We start from the raw sequence: 16765 nt of genomic DNA on the forward strand, positions 1-16765 counted from the left end.
CATTTTTGCCCATTTTTGCACTTAAGGGGTATTTTGGTCTTTTCCTTTGTTATTATTTTGATTCTCGAAATGTGTCTGAGAGATTATAGATGATTTCATGAATTTTTGAAAACCTGCTAAATTTAGAATTTCTCAGGGGTTTTACTTAACTTGGAAATTTTATGTGCGAATGGCATTTTAGATATTTTCAGGGGGTACCAAATGATCATGTTTGATATTGCCCACCAAAAGAAGCAAACTTAAAAACTTTCTATTTTTTAGGTTTGACCATGAAAACTTTCTATTTTTAACTTTCCCCTTTGGGGGCAATCCAATTGAAGGTCATTTTGGTCGCTTTTGGGTGTTTTGATCGAATAAGGGTATTTTGGTCCGAAAAATTATTTTTCTAAAGGAGATGGTTCGACCATATGTCGAGGGTACACCATGAATGTCATATGGGTTAAGTTCATCAATAAAAAAATTTGAATTTAAAGGATTTTATTGAATTTTCATTGAAAAAAAACCCGAAATACATGTCATATGGCCCATTGGGCTAAAGCCCATGAGGTGGGGGTCCATGTGGACCCACCCATGTGGGTTGGCCACATAAGTGGGTGCCCCACATGGGGAGGCCACATGCAAAAACGTCCAACTTGGGATGAGGTGGTTGGTGACATCATATTTGCTTTAAAAAAATAATAAAGAAAATAAGAGTTATAATTAGAAAGGGCTAGTAAAGTCAGGTTAGTAAAATTTCCATAACTTTTTACCTTCTCATTCAAAAAATTCGTCATTATACTTGTTTCGAACGTCTCGAAAAGATCTACAACTTTCTAGTTTATCATGTTTTCTGAATCATCCCCTAAATAAGTCGAAAATGAGCTCAAACGTGGACAGCCCTCTTTGGACGAAAATCATTCATAAAAGCTAGTTTCCTATGTGAGAAGGCTTCTAGATTAATCTTGAAGGATCTATATTGTGTAATTTAGCATGTCTTATTTGACAAGAAATTAAGATTAGAATCTAATTAAATTTGGAAACAAGAAAGAAAGGAAGCAAGAAGTACAAATTGGAAACATGCTAAAGAAAGAAGCTCTCACATTGGAAACTACTAATTTTCTCTCAACCCTAATCTTTTCTATAAAAGCAAGCACACACAACCTTTGGCCTTCTTCTTGAAACTTCATCCAACCCTAGGAGAAGATCTGAAAATTCATCCATCTCTCTTGCTCCTTTCTTGGAATTTTGTTCCATTCTTTTGGTGTTCATCTCTTCTACTTGGTTCTTCAAAAAGAATTCTCATATTTCTTCGACATAATCAACATATTGGAGATATTCTTTGGGGGTTTTCTTTGCTAATTGAAAGGGTAAGACAAAGCGTATATCCGAGGATTACTTACCCTAGAGACAAGGAGGGCTAGCAAGGTTGGTATTCCAAAACCCTCTTTCATATATCTTAAACTAGAAGCATGCTAGGATTGAATTTGTGATTTTTTTTTAAAGTCATGAATATTAAAGAATTTGAATGTGAAATTTTAAGGAGATTAGATCAAGTTTAAGTTATTTCATAATCTGAAATTTTCTTGGAAAATCTATTTTTTATATTAAAATTGAATTTTCGGAAAGAAAAGGGTTTAAAATCCAATTTACAAAGCAATTATAACAAACCTTTACAAATTTTTGAAATTTTCAATCTCTGAGTGTTTTGCACATTAAAAAGTGTAGAAATCTGGAATTTCGAAGAATTTTGACTTCGTTTTGACCGCGATTTGACCTTTTGAACTTTACCCTCAAAGGGGTAAAATTCTAAAGATTGAATTTAAAAAGATGTCAAAACAGATCCAAAATCAATGAAAATTTAAACATAACATAATTTTAAGATTTTTAATTAGTACGAATTTTTTGATGAATTCTTGATTTGATTTAAAGGGTTTAAAAATTCATTTAACTCTAGGGGTATTTTTGGAAAAAACCAATTTTCGAAAACTCTATAAGGTTTTCAAAAGTGAAATTTGGATGAGAAGCAAATTAAATCTAATCTAATCTCCTGTGAAGTTTTCAAGATTTTTGGTTGCTGTTGGATATTTTTTATGAGTTTTTATGTCAAATCATGCATGCTGTATTAAATCTAAGAAAAATAGTAAATTGCAATGAAAACTTCGGAAAATATTTTTTTGATAATTATTACTCGAATTACATGTTTTCATAAAGTTTAAACTGATTTGGATTTGATTTACTATGTGTTTCTTTGTTAATTCATAATCTGGATAGATATTTGTAAAATCGTAAATTAATAGTAAATCATTTTTAAAATTTATGAAACTTTTACAGTAATCTTTTATGATTGTAATAAATTTATTGTAGAAATGTCATATTGTTTTGAATTGATTTGCTATACGTTACTGTGTTAATTTACAATCTGGACAGAAACTTTCAACATTGAAAAACTAATAACAAAACACATTTAAAATATATGAAATTTTTATATTAATCTTATCTAATTAAGGAGAAGTTACTGTAAAAATTTCATCTTGTTCTGAAAAGATTTGCTATATGTTGATGTGTAAATCTACAATCTGAATTGAAACCTTTTAAAATCCTTAAGTAAATCGAATTAAAATCAAATTGTTTTAAAAATTTCCAGATGATCATAATATTCCATCACATATTCAATCATTAAATTATCAAAATAGAAACTTTAGGAATCACTGATTTCCTTTGTAAATCCTGATGCTGTGATAGTTTAATGGCTGAAATCGCATTCATAATCGTATACTAATTGTGATCAATCCTTGACAATTTGAGCATGTAAATTATAGTACGATATTGGCTCCGAGGTCTACTGTCCACGGAAATCCTGAGAAACATGCCAGGCAATAACGTACTATAACTTAGATGTTAAATTGTGCGAGGTGAGAGCGCACGATTCCCTTTCATGAATGCGATCTAAGCATGAATTTTATCAAGCCTTAGAGCCTTTGGTATTCCTTAGATGTTAGGAATCAGAAACCTTTTAAAGAACTGAAAATCTTTCATTTCAATAAACTGAATTGATTTAATCCATGTCTTTGGAACCGTTGGATTGCGGTCTCCCATCGTAGGATCCTTTAGAGCCCCTTAGGAACACTCACGTCGCGTTGTGTTCTAGGTTTTAGGGAGTCCTAGAGTTAGGAGTTCAGCCTCATCACGGACGCTTGCTATGGATAGCAACCGTGCCATAGGTCTAGTTACACTAGTCACCCAATCTTTCCCTAGGACAAGCCTAGTAAACTAGGATGTAGGCTAACCTGCATTAGTCTAAGGAACAACTTGCATTTAGATAAGAATCATATAGCATCTTAAATGAAATCCTAAGATAATAAAATCCTCAACTTGAATTAAATAACTTATCCTAAAACTGTTGAAACAATCAATCCCGTCTAGGTCGGTGTCTTAGTTGAGTTAGGCATAAGTAGCTTAGCTTAGGTGCACCGAACTACGTCGACTCTGATCCCAGTGAGGCTTGGGTACGTAGGCAGCTTGGATGTCTGATGGCATACCAACCGCGAGTCGGCACTACAACAAATTGTGGTGTTCTGTATATTAATTTTCTTGTAAATGCTTAATCAAATCACTTATGCTCTGTTTGGTTCTCTTATTTTGAGAGAAATAGCAGCGTATGTAATTCTAGTAATTCGCCCGAGTGTGTTTGGTTGGAAATTTAAGCAAAATGGGGTGTTTGACCGCCGTGGATTTCGGTCGCTTGTCGGTGACGTGGCAGCCTCAAAACTCGCCCGAGAAATTTCACCAATTCGAAGAAATAAGGGGAGAAATTCTCGGCAAATAATTTGGGAAATGTTATCAGCACTACTGTATTTTGATGAGGGCACTCTCACTTTATTAAAAGTAAGGTGTGGCCCACGTCGTAGGATGATCCAAACCGTCCATTAGATGGACCACAGCCTAAATAGATTATACGCCAAAAGTTATTTATATAGGTTGATCCTAACCCTCCGATCTATAGAGGGTTAGGATCAACCCTCTAGCATTCAGATCAGAGGGTTAGGATCAACCTATGGAAATGAATTTTGGGGCACAACCTATTTAGGCTGTAGCCCATCTAATAGACAGTTTGGATCATCCGCGGGCCATACCGTACTTTTCATAAACGAGAGTGCCCCCATCAAAATACAAATACGGTAGTGTTGATAGCATTTTCTTTTAATTTTTCTGTAATTGTCATAAGTTTATAACTTTCATGAGTAGTTTTGTTTGTTAATTGTCATATTTTGTTTGTAATTTTCCTTCTTTATTACCATTTTTCGGTCATTTTTCATTTAAAACTTACCACACCTATAGCAAGTCTAATAAACGTAATGATTACTTATTTTTTTTCTATATTTTTGCTAGCCACCTTTTTCACCCATTTACTTCTTCGAATCTTTGCATAAGGACGGGCCACAGGCCGAGCAAGTGGAATCGGCGAAGGTCGCTAGCAAATTCCTGTAAAAAGAAAAAAGGGATATGTTATCAGCACTACTGTATTTTGATGTATTTTGATGAGGGCACTCTTACTTTATTAAAAGTACGGTATGGACAGCACCATAGGATGATCCAAACCGTCCATTAGATGGGCCACAACCCATGTAGGTTGTGCCCCAAAAATCATTTCCGTAAGTTGATCCTAACCCTCCGATCTGAATGTTAGAGGGTTGATCCTAACCCTCTATGGATTGGACGGTTAGGATCAACCTATGGAAATAATTTTTGGAGCACAACCTATTTAGGTTGTGGCCCATCTAATGGACGGTTTGGATCATCCAATGGTGCGGGCCATACTATACTTTTAATAAAGTGAGAGTGCCCTCATCAAAATACAATAGTGCCAATAACATTTTCCAAAAAAAATCTCCCAAACCAACCAAACACCTTACGGGAGATTTGCTCTCAATCTCCTCTTTGACTGATTCCCTCTTGATTTACTTTCAATCTCCCTTTGACTTCTGCTTCTCCAAATCCTCCCTACATCTACCGGCATCCAAACAGAGCATTAGGATTTTCCATGAAATTAGAATTTTAGGAGAACTGTCACTTAGATTGAATCCAGACAAATAAAGTAATCAAGATACACATTTAGGATTCACATTGAAATTAGATCATAGGATGCATGTCCCGTAGTTAGCACATTAACAGAGAGTTGAATGAGCCATTTAAAAGAAATTCAAAAGAGTTAACTTTTGGAATTGAAGACCGATTATCGGGCAGGAATGGTGCATGTGGTGGATAAATCCCCATACCTTCTATTCTTGTAACCAGGTAGCGAGTCTAAATTTCTGGTTAATTACGGGTCCTAGATCCCACATCTAGGTGGCGACTCTGTCAGTCTCTTTTGTGTGGAATTCGGATTGCTTCAGTGATCCCAAGTCCACATAAAAGATGAATTAAAATCAATAATAAAAATGCACACGCCAATCGCGTGGGTACGAGAGACCAAGAGAAGGCGTGGCGGCTCGCGCCCCACACACCTCTCGCGGGATCGGGTCCCACACTATCTTAATGTTATAGTTTGTAAAGTAGAAGACTATCAGGTGTGAGCTGCTATGAGATGCTCTACTAATATAGCTCTTTTACTTGAGATTTATTTCTATTTTTAGTTATAATTGTATCCTAAATGTGAGATGTCCACATCAACAAATAGCCCACCTTTATAGCACCTTAGAAAAACCCTAATTTTTATCCTATATGTGGAGACATCCACATCAACATATATCCACATTAACATATAGCCCACCTACAATAGTTATCCGAGACTTACTATTTATAGTAATCACATCCCACCTTCAGATCAATCAAAATATAGATATCTTAGTGTACCTCATAAATAGATTGGCCAAAGCCAAAGATAAAGTCGATGGAGCCTTCGATATAGCAATTCCTGAAATAATGGCGGCCCAACATATTGTCCAGTGTATCTTGAAAGCCGATAAAACTGCAGTTGTAGAAAGACGATTTGTCCCCGTAGATCAGTGCTGCTATAGCTTGCTTTGCAAAATTTTTAGACCGCCAATTATCATTGTATGTGTTTTGTTAAGGCCAGAAGCTGATACTAATTAGTAAAAAGCATAATCATGCTACAAAAGAAAATCATACGAAAATAGTCAATGTGTGCATGTTTGGAACTCTATTCTTGGCCATAGCGAGTGTTTGCTCTAAGTTTTTCATTGGCGGTCTGACCACTAGTATGTTAATAATTTTAACCGGCGGTCATTAAATAAATGCCGGTATATAAAGATACAATGTGGGTTCATGATCACCGCTGATTCACTATGGTGGAAAAAAGGATTAATTTTTTTTTGGTGGGGCCTCCTTTTGTCATATATAAAAAAACATACTTACCGTCAGTCTATTTACTACTGCCAGTAATTGTATATCTTTATGAGCGGTTTACATGACCTCTGGTAAAAGTTTGCCGGTAAATCTCCAATTTTTGTAGTGAGAGTTCTAAAAAAATGTGGGGTAAAAGGGGTTTTTTTTTTTTCCTTTTCTTATTTCTTGCTGAGTTAAAGGCAAGGTTCTATGTTCTCCCCTTCTCACTGGTTTTTCATATTATAAAAGTTTTTGGTGCGAAAAATAAGTTGTTTCACCTTGAAGGTTATAGATCTGGCAACAAAATTATCTGCATTAACACGGAAGGTGGCACTCTCCTTTGTGTTAATGGAATCACCCCAAGCAATTATCGTATCACTGGCCGCATGTACTTCTAGTAGAATGAATGGTTTATCCATAGAGATTGTAACCTTCTCCCTATATACACACACATATTAACATAAATATATAAAAGCAAAAATTGGACTCATAATCAAAATATCTTGTGCAAATAAAGAAATGATAACAAATAGTAATTAGTTTAGGACTACCTAATGAATGAATGTAAAGCAAGTGGTGCATATACAACAGGACTACCTAATCAATTCCCAAAATTCTCCCCCTTTTATATGATATTACATTTAAGCTTTAGTAATGCTTATCAAGGAGAAAACAAAAGTGAAGTGTATGATAAGACTTGTATATATATATATATATATATATATTATTTTTGATCTCATGATTTGCAAGTTAAGCACAAGTATGGGGGCAATAGACCTTGTGAGCATATCACAATGATCTATATAAGCATGAATATATAACCATTTGGCTCTCCCCCTATGAATTTGTCATTGGCCCTAGGTGAAACCTATGTAATAGGGCATAACAGTATGATATGATTGAAAATGGCGAATGATTTCAACACTTGGGTAACATTTCCAACCTTGAAGCAGACAAGTCTCTTCCTGATCATGAATATGCTCAGATCTATAATATAACTTTGAGTTCAAGTTACTTGCCATTAGAGGTTTGCACATATGAAAGTGAAAGCCCCCCCTGACTATGTGCATCTAATCTAAATGTGAGAGTTCAAGGCACATAGAACCCATAATTTGAATGTAATCACCTTTAAACCAATCAACAATTGTTCCATTCACAGGATAATCACATTTTGATTGCGAATGGATGATTATTAGACAAAAGGATAAAGAATAGAGCACAGTCTAATCAACACATGGATACAAAAGAATGAGAAACAAGGAGGTACACATCCATGGCAACTAGAAGAACATGTATATATATATATATATATATATATATATATATATATATATATAGATAAAGCAAAATGAAGCTCCATATACATGAACCGAAGATGGAAGAGACACAACCTCTTCTCATCAGATCTACATGTCAGAGATACACAAATGGGTGTGAGAGCCTAGTGCTACTCATCACCACTTCACAACTGAAATAAATAATACTATGAACATGATATCAAAAGAAAATATAAGGCCCCTATGGGCATCATCCAAAAACATCCATAATATCCACAACCATGTCACACATGACATGTCCATCCAGTGCAACATCCACAGCAGTCATAAAGCTCATACTGGGCATATACATCCAAGCATAAATCCCACATTGGGTATGAACAGGATCCATGAAGAGAAGAAAATATAAACATAGTCTTAAAGGCCCATACAGGGCAGGAAGAAGAAACTGAAAGATGATGATCAAGCAGTGATCAAGATAGGGCAAGCTCCAGTGCATCTGCTGCCAAAAGTGTGCTGGGCATCTGTCAGTCTTGAGGAGGAGGCTGGTGCTCATTAGGTGGGCTGCTGCCGTAGTATCTGGTGCTCTGGCTCCATGATAATGTCGGTAGCATCTCTGCATGCTGTCTTGCCAGAAGCTCCATAAGTCTCGCATGATCTGAGACTCTCTGGTTCTCAGCAGTCGCGAAGCCAGTAGAGAGACTCTAATCCGGTGATGACAGTGTCTAACCCAGTCCTCGACGAAGCAATATCCCTGGCAAGATCCTCATACGAGCCAGTGGTGGGAGCCTGACGCCGCTGCTCATGAGCTCTAATCTGCTCCTACATCTGTGCCACCTCTTCATTCTCTTTCAAGGCCTCTTCAATTTCTTCTGCTTCAACACCATTAGGACCTTCTCCACCAGATGTAGGGATTTTCATAAGGATAATGGTGGTGTGGTTGAGAGGGGGATAAGGTTTCTCTGAGAATGCTTTGTCTAGGTTGATCTTTTTATGCCTCAAAAGCTTAGTAATTTGAATTCCATAAGGAAGACCACCTTGTCCTCTTTGAATAGCCTCCTCCATGTAACCTAGCATGATGTATCCTAGGTTTAACGAAATCTTTTGTATGATGCAATGGATTATGAGGGTTTCAAAGGGCTTTACTGCATCAAAGTTTCCTGCCTTGGGGGTTATATTGTAGGCTACAACTTTGTGAATGACTCGAGCCTCAGGGTTCATAGCATTGGCATTGATGTTTTGTTTATCTTCAGGAGGCGGGATGGTTCGTACGGTTTTATAAACATCAACTCTCTTGAAATATTTTTCTATTTCATCCTTTTTCCAGAAGAAAACCCTCATGCCATCATTAGGTACCTCAAGACACGAGCACAATTCCTTCAAGTTTAATCCAAATTCATTTCTTTGAAGATAGGTATTCATGACAACTCCTCCGTGGGCAATATTTAAATTTGCATAAAAATACCTAACTATCTCAGGATAAAACACAGCGTTGAATGTATGAAAGAAGGTCCAATCTTGATATTCGAACAACGATCTGAGTTTAAACTTCTCAAAGTCTTGAAAGATGACTCTTCTCCCTGAGATGACGCTTCGAGCTTGATATTGATTGAATCGCTCCATGGCCCTCTTGTTGAAAAAGTACTCGGTGGGGAACACATCTTCTTCTGGCTCGGTTCTCAGCCGCTTCCCTTTTTGTGCACGGGATTATCTTAAAGTCGACATTTTGTAAACTAGGGTTTTGAGGAAAAGTGGAGAATCAAAGTGAGAACCAAGGGGGTTTTGAATAAGATGATGAGAATGGATGAAGAAGGTGGAAAACAGAAAGAAATCAAAAGATTTATGAGAGATATATGGCTTGGGAGCAAAGAGGAAAGAAACCCCTAGGAGAGAAATGAATGGCGGAAGATAGAAAAATGATTGACGGACGCCCTTTAAAAAGTAGTTTTCGATCGTCACGGTCGACCGAGCTATAGCGGTCGCCCGCCGCGACCCGCCTGCCCCATTTTATTTTTGTCTTCATGACCATCCGCGGTCGACCGGACTATAGTGGTCGCCCGCTGCGACTAACCTGTTTCCTTTTTATTTTTCTCCTATTTGCCAAACGCGGTTGCCCACCGAGGCTCGATCGATCTCCACACCCCTGTTTCAAATTTCTTGATATTTTCAAGGGATTTTGTGGACAAATTGATTTTCTCCTATTTTATCTCTTTTATGGGATTCTAATGGACTTGTAAATATGATCATTAGGCCATGTGAGGACTCCTAAAAATTTATTTTTATTTTTCTATCAATTAGGCTCATGTGATTGAGTGGACATGTGTTTTCAATTGAGATTTTGTGGATGTTCTATATGATGGATTTTGCTAGAATCAAAATTTATACATGTTTGATCTATGTCTAGCAATGATTGACATGTTAGCTCTTCTAGGTGTGGATGCTAAGTGCATATGTGTGTGTTTTTGTACTTAGATGGATTTTCCTAAAAGATTTTCAATAAGGTGCAGAATATAGTCTAAAATAAATATACAAGTGTTTTGCTTTTAGACCATAGTACGAAAATGATGTGATCATTAAGTGCATAAGAGCATGGATATAAACTTTAATAAACAAGTACAAGGATATGTATCCAAGTTTATGAATTTGAAATGATATATCATTTAAGCACATGTCATCTAGATACAAGAAATTCAATATTTGAAATATAGTATCTAGAGAGAGAATTCATATAGTATAGCAATTAAAGCACAACCCACAATAATTTCAAACAATGATTTGAGTGGGGAATTTTAGAATCCAAATCACCTTGGTTCCAACCAAGTTTGTTTGTGGAATTGAATCTTTTCTTACCCACACAAACTTGTTTGATTTCACAAATCTAAGCCTACACCTAGATTTGTGATGCCCTAATCTACCCCAATATGAACATGAGTAAGCACGGGTAGATGAGGAGTAACTAGAACCACAAGAATACACATGAGAACATGTATATTTGTCTTTATCTTCTTGTAATCTTTGGTTCTTCAAAGAGAGTTCTTTATTTATTAACTCAATCTCATTTAATTGATTCTTAAGATAATCTATTTGGTGAGAAGAGTTAACTTTACATTTTTCTTCATTTTCACAAACAAGTTTACATTTTTCATTTAATTCCTTGTTTGTGTTTTCAAGGCATTTATTTTCTTTTCCAAGGATATTGCGTTGTTTAATTAAGTCATCTTTTTTGTTTATCAAAACTTTGCTCAATTGACTTAATTTTTCATTTCTTTTCAAACTTTTAATTTCAATTTTTCAATTTGACACAAATTAGAAATTGAATGTTTGAAAGAATTTTCATTTGCAAAAGATTTTTGCATAGTCTCATTTTGTCAAGATTGTCATTTGAAGAGAGACGATCATTTTTCTCATAAAATTTTTCAAGGTTAGTCTAAATATCTTTTGCATTTGTACATGATGATATTTTTTCAAAAGCATTGGGACATAGTCCACAACATATTATAATAATAGATTTTGAGTTTAATGAAAATAATTTTGCATCATTTTTAGTACATTTTCTTGGAATGGAGAATTCCCTTTCAATGACATCTAAGATGTCAAAATCTATGGATTTGAGATAGGCAAGCATTTCTACTTTCCAAGCTCTAAAATTCATTCCATCAAAGGATAGAGAAATTAGAGCGGATTGGCCTCTCTCAAAATCCATTTGGATTGTCACGGATCTTTTCTCTTATAGATTTTGAAATTTAAAAACCTCTTTAAGAGCCTTAGCTCTGATACCAAATGAAATACAGGTGTAACAACCCAAGAGGGGGGTGAATTGGTTAATTAAAATTTTGGGCTTAATAAAATGGATTATTAAAATTAAATTACTAATTAAGCATTTATAGTCTAACCCTTGTTCAAATATTCAAGATAATGAAAGCTAGGGTTTAGATGTTACTTTAAGCCTATATGCTCTAACCCTTGTTCAATAAAACATAAGTGCAAGTATAGGGTAGAGATTACAAATCACCAAAGTGCAAAGAGAAGGAGAAGAGAAAGCATCCACAAGGCACACAATTTATAGTGGTTCGGTCTATCAAAAGACCTACTCCACTCTTCCAAGTTTACCTCCTTCGGATCTCCACTAAAAATTTGAGATTCTTCAATGGGAGAATCTCCAAGCCGTACACCGATTCCTTCAATTTTAAAGGGGACACACCCTTTCTGCACAAAGCCTTGCCAGGGGACACACCCTCTTACAATGTAAGCCCAATGGTTTCCACCTTGGCATTCCCATCTTATTTTGATGATTCCAATACACAAGTGATTTATGATCACTAATGTGTTTGATTGTCTAAGTTGTAGATCACATTGGTGCTAAGACAACATTGCTTGGATTAAGGCCAAGAAGATCTCATTGGACCACATCATGAAGGCCAAAGACATTGAAGTCCAAGATAAATGAAGACTTGAAGAGTCCATTGAAGATCAAGTTATATTAGATTGTATTAAGATCCAATCCTAGTTTAGAATTTTGAAAGGCATAATTAAGGAAATAAACACTCACCCTAAATTTATATGTGATTGTCTTTGTGGTGTTCCAACACCTTGGAACCCTCATAGCAATCCCAACTTGGTGTTAAGTTAGAAGCCCAAAAACATGAAGTGAAAATCTGCTCTTCATAGGCTTCTCGAAACTCCGAGAGAAATTCTCGGAACTCCGAGAATTCTCGGAACTCCGAGAAATATTCTTGGAACTCCGAGAAATGGTCCAGTAGACTTTTTTTCATCTTCTGTTTGTATTCCCGGAACTCCGAGAAATATTCTCGGAACTCCGAGAACACTATAACGGTCATATTTTGAGCCGTTGGGAATTTTGCTGGAATTACCACAATGCCATTGAACGATCATATTTTGGTTTTTCTATATATATGGGCATTCTAAACTTCAAGACTATTTTAATCCTAACACTCTTAAACTTCATTTGAACATCTAAAGAGTGAATCAAACTTGATTATGCCTCTCATCCTCTAAGATTAGGATTTGGATCTTTAGGCTATATTTGTACATCTTCTGCAAAGTTGTAAACCCTTGTGAGAGATTTTTGTTCTTTCTTTCTTATTCAAGAAATTGTATTCGGGCGAGTGTTCGGAGAAGCGTAGCCCACTCTCCGTGGTGAAGACTGCCACCAAGGTTAAAGGTAATCGGAATTTGTAATCGGCACCGATCTTCGCCGAAGTTAAGAAGATCACTTAGTGAAGCCATCAACGGGTCTTTGTTGGTGGAGTGGAGTAGGCCTCGCGTTTTGAGGACCGAACCACTTTAAATCTCGGGTGCACTCTCTCTTGAACTCTAGCTCTTTATTTTGCATTGCACCTCTAGATTTAACTTGTGTGCTTGAATTTCATTTTGATCTCTTAATTTCCATTTTAGGTTTGAGTTTTCAAAAGATTAAAACTTGTTAGAAACCTAATTAATTTTCACTCCTCATAGTTGCCGTACTCGGGACCACCCTTGGAATTTCACTTGGTATCAGAGCAAAGGCTCTTAAAAGATTTTCTTTTTTTTAAATCTTTGGTAAATTTTTCTTTAAAAATTTCAAACAAGGGAAAGATCATAAGATCTTTGGCAACTTTCTAATTGTGAAATGGCGGATAGAAATGGAACCGGACTTCCGGAGGGCCATTCCACAACTAGACCTCCCTTCTTTAATGGGTCCAACTATGGACATTGGAATACAAGGATGCGCATCTATCTCCTTTCGATAGATGTGGAACTTTGGCACATTGTTGAAAATGGATACATGTTGCCTTCCAAACCATTTGAAGAATGGAATGTCGTAGAAAAAAGGCATGCAAATTTAAATTACAAAGCTATAAATTCTTTGTTTTGCGCCTTATCTACGGAGGAGTTTAATCGAGTTGCTCTTTTTGATTCTGCCAAGGTTATTTGGGATACACTTGCCGTTACCCATGAGGGAACATCTCAAGTTAAGGATTCCAAAATAAACTTGTTAAAGAGCAAATATGAAATGTTTAGAATGGATCAAAACGAAAGCATTTCCGAAATGTATACCCGTTTTTCTAAAATTTCTAATGAATTAGCAAATCTTGGTAAATCTTATCCTACTGATGAGCTTGTGAGTAAGTTGCTTAGGTCTCTTCCTCCATATTGGGATCCAAAGGTAACCGCCATACAAGAATCAAAGAATCTCAAGACGCTAACCATGGAGGAGCTTGTAGGATCTCTCATCACCCATGAGATGCTCCTCACTAGCCGACAAGAGGAGAAGAAGCCGAAAGAGAAAGAAAAAGAGAGTCGATCTCTAGCTCTAAAAGCCTCCAAAGCAAACTCATCATCCTCTAGCGAGGCGGATAGCGATGAAGAAGAAGCTTTAAGGAAATTTAAAAGCTTATGGAGAAAGAAACATAAAAAGGATAAAACAAAGAAGAAAGAAGAAAGTGAAGTAGAAGGAGGAATAATGTGCTATAATTGCAAGAAGACCGGACACAAAAGACCGGATTGTCCTCTTCTCAAGTCATCCTCTTCTAAATACAAGGGAAAGAAGGAATGGAAGAAACACAAAGCTCTTGCCGCCGGATGGGATGCTACTAGCACCTCGGAAAAAAGTTCAAGTGAAGGGGAAGAAAAGAAAGATGATCTTTGCTTCATGGCACTCACCCATGAAGATAAGGTAGACTCTAACCCCTCATGTTATTCATCTAGTAGTGATAGTGAAAAAATATCATATGATGAATTGTGCTCAACCTTGCACTCTCAAATTTCTAAAAATAAAGTTCAAAAGAAATCCATTTCAAAATTAGAAAATGAACTTAATTTTTTGAAAAATGAATTTTCTTCCAAATCTCAAATACAACTTGAAAATTTTAAACTTGAGATTGAAACCCTTAAGGGTTGTTTGGATGAGAAATCTTGCCAAATTGCAAAACTCCAAGATGTGGCAAGCTCTTCCAAATCTTATGAAGATGAATTTAATAATTTTCTAAATCAAATAACCCATCTTCATAATGAAAATGAAAGGTTAAGATTATGTCTCCATGGATTCTTAAATGGTGACAAAATTATTGACATAATCTTAAAGAAGACTAGTCAAAGATCTAAACATGCATATGATAGGACTAGCGTATCTAACCCTCATGTTAGATGCCATTATTGTGGAATAAATGGTCATTACCAATTCCAATGTGCATCTAAGATTAGGGATTATGGTGGAACCAAGAAATCTTGGGTTCCCAAAGCCCCCATATGATTTTCATCATATATGCTTAGATTAGGGGCTAATGCTTAAAATTGAATATCTTTTCAAAGTTAATTAAATATCCCCTCTTATGTTGAATAAAATTCTAAATAGGGGGAGTTCTGGGTTTGTCTTTTTCCTTGAAAAAGGGGGAGCTTTAAATTGAATATTTCATCCCTTTGTTTCTCTTTTACCCCAATCTTTTTTATTGATGCCAAAGGGGGAGATAATTCTAGTGTAAGGAAAATATGTATGCTTCTATTGGAAAATCTCTTGTGCTTGTCATCATAAAAAAGGGGGAGATTGTAAGCCCAATTGTTTCCACCTTGGCATTCCCATCTTATTTTGATGATTCCAATACACAAGTGATTTATGATCACTAATGTGTTTGATTGTCTAAGTTGTAGATCACATTGGTGCTAAGACAACATTGCTTGGATTAAGGCCAAGAAGATCTCATTGGACCACATCATGAAGGCCAAAGACATTGAAGTCCAAGATAAATGAAGACTTGAAGAGTCCATTGAAGATCAAGTTATATTAGATTGTATTAAGATCCAATCCTAGTTTAGAATTTTGAAAGGCATAATTAAGGAAATAAACACTCACCCTAAATTTATATGTGATTGTCTTTGTGGTGTTCCAACACCTTGGAACCCTCATAGCAATCCCAACTTGGTGTTAAGTTGGAAGCCCAAAAACATGAAGTGAAAATCTGCTCTTCATAGGCTTCTCGGAACTCCGAGAAATGGTCCAGTAGACTTTTTTTCATCTTCTGTTTGTATTCCCGGAACTCCGAGATTTTTTCTCGGAACTCCGAGAACACTATAACGGTCATATTTTGAGCCGTTGGGAATTTTGCTGGAATTACCACAATGCCATTGAACGGTCATATTTTGGTTTTTCTATATATATGGGCATTCTAAACTTCAAGACTATTTTAATCCTAACACTCTTAAACTTCATTTGAACATCCAAAGAGTGAATCAAACTTGATTATGCCTCTCATCCTCTAAGATTAGGATTTGGATCTTTAGGCTATATTTGTATATCTTCTGCAAAGTTGTAAACCCTTGTGAGGGATTTTTGTTCTTTCTTTCTTATTCAAGAAATTGTATTCGGCAGAGTGTTCGGAGAAGCGTAGCCCACTCTCCGTGGTGAAGATTGCCACCAAGGTTAAAGGTAATCGGAATTTGTAATCGGCACCGATCTTCGCCGAAGTTAAGAAGATCACTTAGTGAAGCCATCAACGGGTCTTTGTTGGTGGAGTGGAGTAGGCCTCGCGTTTTGAGGACCGAACCACTTTAAATCTCGGGTGCACTCTCTCTTGAACTCTAGCTCTTTATTTTGCATTGCACCTCTAGATTTAACTTGTGTGCTTGAATTTCATTTTGATCTCTTAATTTCCATTTTAGGTTTGAGTTTTCAAAAGATTAAAACTTGTTAGAAACCTAATTAATTTTCACCCCTCGTAGTTGCCGTACTCGGGACCACCCTTGGAATTTCACCCTCAAGAACAAATGAAGAAAATAAAAATAGAACTCTCTCTTGCCTCTTGATAGGCAGATTACAACTTTGAAAGCTCACAAACTCTCCAAGAAATAGATACAAATATAAAGCCTATGGAGATCCTCTTGATAGAATGTAAAAATACAAATTCAAAGAGGTTTAACCTTTCATATAAAAGTTTAGGTTCAAGAAGATGGGATTTGATCTTGTAAAAGGTCGTTTAGAAAGGTTTTGATAGTGTATATATAGCCCACAAGGAAATATAACCGTTTGGGGGTAAAACTGTAAAAAACAGGGTTGAAAAAGTCAACCTGTGCAAGCCTCAACGGCTAGTTTTCCAAGCCGCGGCGGTTGACCGAGGCACAGAGGTCGCCCGTCCTTATCAAACTCTCCTTTTTAATTTCAAATTTCATAC

Source organism: Tasmannia lanceolata, unplaced genomic scaffold, assembly GCF_043159265.1.
Source record: "Tasmannia lanceolata isolate RefF3 unplaced genomic scaffold, GAP_Taslan_0.1 ptg000018l, whole genome shotgun sequence".
NCBI lineage: Eukaryota > Viridiplantae > Streptophyta > Magnoliopsida > Canellales > Winteraceae > Tasmannia > Tasmannia lanceolata.